We start from the raw sequence: 5419 nt of genomic DNA on the forward strand, positions 1-5419 counted from the left end.
CTCCTTCTCCTTCTCCTTCTCCTTCTCCTTCTCCTTCTCCTTCTCCTTCTCCTTCTCCTTCCCCTTCCCCTTCTCCTTCTCCTTCTCCTTCTCCTCCTCCTCCTTTTCCTTCTTTCTTCTTCTTCTCTTCTTCTCTTCTCCTCCTCCTCCTCCTCCTCTTCTTCTCCTCCTCCTCCTCCTCCTTCTCCTTCTTTCTTCTTCTTCTCTTCTTCTTCTCCTCCTCCTCCTCCTCCTCTTCTTCTCCTTCTCCTCCTCCTCCTCCTCCTCCTCCTCCTCCTCCTCCTCCTCCTCCTCCTCCTTCTTTCTAGACAGGGTTTCTCTGTGTAGCTCTGGCTGTTCTGGAACTCACTCTGTAGACCAGGCTGGCCTCAAACTCAGAAATCTGCCTGCTTCTGCCTCCCAAGTGCTGGGATTAAAGGCGTGTGCCACCACTGCCCAGCAAGTAGTCTTCTTGTATGTTCATGCACACCTCTTTCTTAAGGTTATGGACGTTTTCTTCAATAATTTTGTTGAAGATATTTACTGGCTTTTTAAGTTGGGATTCTTTGTTCTCTTCTATACATATTATCCTTAGGTTTGGTCTTCTCATTGTGTCCTTGATTTCCTGGATGTTTAGGGTTAGGAGTTTTTTGCATTTTTCATTTTCTTTGATTTTTGTTTCACTGTTTTCTATGGTATCTTGTGCACCTGAGATTCTCTCTTCTATCTCTTGTATTCTGTTGATGATGCTTGTATCTATGACTCTTGATCTCTTTCTTGGGTTTTCTATCTCTACAGTTGTCTCCCCTTGTGATTTCTTTATTGATCTTATTTCTATTTTTAGATCCTGGATGGTTTTGTTCAATTCCTTCACCAGTTTGGTTGTGTTTTGCTGTAATTGTTTAAGGGACTTTTATGTTTCCTTTTTAAGGGCTTCTACCTGTTTACCTGTGTTCTCTTGTATTTCTTTTTCTTTTCTTTTCTTTTCTTTTCTTTTCTTTCTTTCTTTCTTTCTTTCTTTTTTTTCCTTTTTTTTTTTTTTTTTTTGGTTTTTTGAGACAGGGTTTCTCTGTGAGGCCCCTGGAACTCACTCTGTAGATGAGGCTGGCCTCAAACTCAGAAATCCACCTGCCTCTGTCTCCCAAGTGCTGGGATTAAAGGCGTGTGCCACCACCACCCGGCATCTCTTGTATTTCTTTAAGGGAGTTATTTATATCTGTACTATCAATTCCGAATCAAATGGGAGGAGAACTTCAAACTAAAACTAATCAGTTGATATAAAGAAGGGCACTTCATGCTAATCAAGTAAATAGTAAAACAAGACATTGCTATCCTGAAAATGTGTGCACTAAACTCAGAGGCACCCAATTTTCTTAAAAATGTTTTCCTGTATTTAAAGACACAAATTAACACCAACCCATTACCAGTAGGTGTATTAATGAAGGTTCTCTAGAGAAACAGAATTGATAGAATGAAGCAAATGTATATATGTGTATATATTAAGGGAGTTTATTAGAGTGGTTTATAAGTTGTTCAGCAATTCCAACAATGATCTACTGACAGAAAGCCCAAGAATCCAATAGTTGTCTAGCACATGAGTCTAGATGTGTCATGTACTAGGGATACAGAAGGAGGAAGAGACACTCACCATGCTTTAAAGGGAGAGAGAGCCACTAGTCATGTAAGATCTCCAGTGGAGTGACCATTGGCCACTTCCCTGACTGGGCCTGGGGTAGCAGGTGGGAGATCAGAAATGCAGCTGAGCTGAGGACAGATTTAGGGTTTTGAGCTGGGACTAAAGGTAACTGAGCAAACTAAGCTGAGGGCAGATTTAAAAGTGTTGAACTGGGAGTAAAGACAAGGGCATGCTAGCCAAGGGAAGCTTAGAAGATCCTGGGCATTGAGCTAAAAGCGTATTCAAAATAAGCTTGTGTGTGTGTGTGTGTGTGTGTGTGTGTGTGTGTGTGTGTTTTATCCAAGGATCTAAGGGAACCAGGGAAGTGGCTGTTAGCATGGTCCACCTGGAGCTTAAAATGGGGTGGTAGAAACTACATATTACAAGAAGCAGAACTACAGATGCCAAAAAGCAAGGTTATTACATTTAGTGACTTTCCCAGAACTATGGACTTTGAGAGATTAGGTCTTTGTTTTCATTTTTAGAAGATGACACAGTCTACATGCTGAGTTTTACAGTATGAATAGCACTTCCATCATGAAGTACAAAGGTCTGGGGGGCTTACCAAAACCTGGGTCCTGTTACACTTCAGAATCCAGTGAAGGATTGAACTTGCCAAGGAGAGTGAGGGCAAACAGGCAAAGATCAAAGCTTCCTTCTTTCATGTTTTTTATACAAGCTGGCCAACAGAAGATATGATTCAGATTAAAAATAAACCTTTCGAGTTTTAAATATATGGATTTAGGATGGGTACTCCCATCTCAAAATGTTTCAATCAGGAAAATTTTCTTACAGGTGTACCCAGTCACTTGAGCTTAAGTTAATTACAGATGTAGTCAAGTTGATAACCAAGAATAGCCATTCCAGTAAGTGATTTCAATACACCACTCTATCCAGTAGGCTGGAAACCTAGACAAAAATTAAACAGAGGACCATCAAAATTAATTGACATCATACATCAAAAGACTTACCAGATATCTACAGCATATCACACTCAAACACCAAAAAATACACATTCTACACAACAACAGCACATAGAAGCCTTTTCTAAAATAGACATACTAAGACACAAAACACATCTTTACAAATTCAAAAATACCAAAAATTGCTCCTTGATATATATAGGGATATAGAGATGATTCAGTGGTTAAGAGCACTGACTGCTCTTCTAGAGGTCCTGAGTTCAATTCCTAGCAACCACATGGTGGCTCACAACTATCTGTAATGTGATTCTTCTGGTGTGTCTGAAGTCTGTATTCATGTACATTTACTAAAAATAAATAAATAAATAAATAAATCTTTAAAAACAATCACTCTTTGTATCCTATCTGACCACAACACTTAAAACTTAAACGACAAAGAAAATGTCTAGTTAATACGTTAATACACAAATTTATGTAGGTTAAGCAACTCATCATTAATTGATGAATGGATCAAAGAAGAAATTGACAACGAAACTAAAAAAATTTCCTGGAACTAAGTGAAAATGTAAATGGCAACAAGAACAACAACAACGACAACAAAAAAACCCCAGAAGCCCATCAACCACTGGGACACATTGAAAGCAGTCCTACAAGGAAAATTTATAACTCTAAGTGCCTACATTAAAAAAACCAGAAAAATCACATATAAATGGCTTAATGATAGAACAGAAGAATTTGAAAAAACAAGAACAGACCCAATCCAAACCAAGTCAATGACAAGAAACAATCAAAATCTGAGCAGAATACAGTGAAATAGAAACAAAGAAGACAATACAACAAATCAATTAATCTAACAGCTGATTCTTTGAGAAGATAAACAAGATCGACAGACTCTCAGCCCACTAACCAAAAGATAGAAAGGATAGAAGTTAACAAATCATAAATGAATAGGGAAACATTACAACAAACACCAAAGAATTCAGAAAAGTAAAAGGGAATATCTATTTATTTGTTTATTTGCTTGTTTGTTTATTCTTCTCTCATATATTACAACCTGACTACAGTTTCAACTCCTTCCAGTTTCTCCACCTACCACCACCTCTCTCCCCTTCTTCATTTTCTAAATTGATCTACCTCAATACCCAGCTATATCAGTCCTGGGTATATAAACAAAAGACATTCCATCCTACCAGAAGGACATTTGCTCAGCTATGTTCATAAGGGGATATTTTAAAAAATGTATTCTATTAAGATGAAAACGTTGTATAAAAATGTATAAATTTCTAAATTTAGGCAAATCATGAAAATTAAACAGAGGAAAAGCTGACAACTTAAATTGAATCATAACATGTGAGGAGATTGAAATAGTAATAAAAAGCTTTCCAATTAAAAATGTCCAGAATAGGATGGGGTAATAATGAATCTGCTAGACTTCCAAAGAAGATCAACATCCAGTCCTTCTTAAACTATACAAGGAGGACGGGGTGGGGGTGGTGAGGAAAAGATTCTTTCTACAAAACCAATAATGCTTGAAGTACCAAAACCAGTCAAAGATACAACAATAAAGCCACATACTCAATAAATGAACATACTCAATAAAATACTTGCAAACAGAGTAAAGATATGCATCCAAAAGATAATACACTAAGCACCAATTATACAAAGCATTTCTACTGACTTCTATAGTGATTGGTTTCCAAAGGCCCAGAACATAATGGGATATGTAATCAACTTGGGCATGGAAAAGTTTCCTAGCAACAGCAGAAACAACATATGAGAAAACGATACCCTCTTGCTGCATTACATTTCATAACTAGTGGCACAATCCCATTCATAATAGCCTCAAAGAATATAAAATATCTCAGAATAAACCTAACCAAAGAAATGAAGAACCTATAAATTGAAAGCTTTAAACTGGGCTGGTGAGATGGCTCAGCGGTTAAGAGCACTAACTGCTCTTCATGAATTCAGATTCCAGCAACCACATCGTGGCTTACAACCATCCATAATGTGTGTGTTTGTGTTTGTGTGTGTGTGTGTGTGTGTGTGTGTGTGTATGTATGTACATATATGTATATGTGTATATACATATATATACTTTAAGTGACATTTTCTCACCTGGAACCCACCCATGTCTGCTTACTAATTATTCTTTTGTGATTAATGAATTTTTCCATGCATAAAGATTTGCTGTCAGGCTGTAGAGATGGCTCAGACGTTAAGAGCACTGGGTGCTCTTCCAGAGGTCCTGAGTTCAAGTCCCAGCAACCACCTGGGAGCTCACAACCACCTGTAATGAAATCTTTTCTTGTGCACAGGCATATGTGCAAAGCAGAACACTATATACATAATAAATAAATAAATCCTTAAAAATAAAATAAAATAAGGATTTTCTGGAATATTTGGAAAAGTAAAGCTCAAATTATTCAATACCCTAAGAAAGGATCTCCTTATTGTGGCAAGAACCCTCTCAAAACGTACTGAAGGCATATGTGATCATCATGTATCTTAGAATACCTAATCAGAACATACACTATCATACTAGAGAGACATGGATACTAAAGTGTAGAGGAAATATAACACAGGGCATTTGAGGCTTGTTGTGTTTATGACTTGATCTTCAGGATGTGAATCCACTAAGTTAGTGCTGGCACAAATAAACTCTGTTCCTGAAAGAATACTTCAGTGTCCCATCTCTCTGAGCATCTGCAAACATTTCAGGGGAGCTTCTTTCAGGATTATGAGATGGTAATTTCTCTTCCCTTGTCACAGGGTATCAAACCTGGGACACCTAAAAAGGTAACCATGCTTAGCACCAGCAGGGCAAGGATCCAAGGAGCTC

Source organism: Grammomys surdaster, unplaced genomic scaffold, assembly GCF_004785775.1.
Source record: "Grammomys surdaster isolate TR1022 unplaced genomic scaffold, NIH_TR_1.0 331, whole genome shotgun sequence".
Classification (NCBI taxonomy): Eukaryota; Metazoa; Chordata; class Mammalia; order Rodentia; family Muridae; genus Grammomys; species Grammomys surdaster.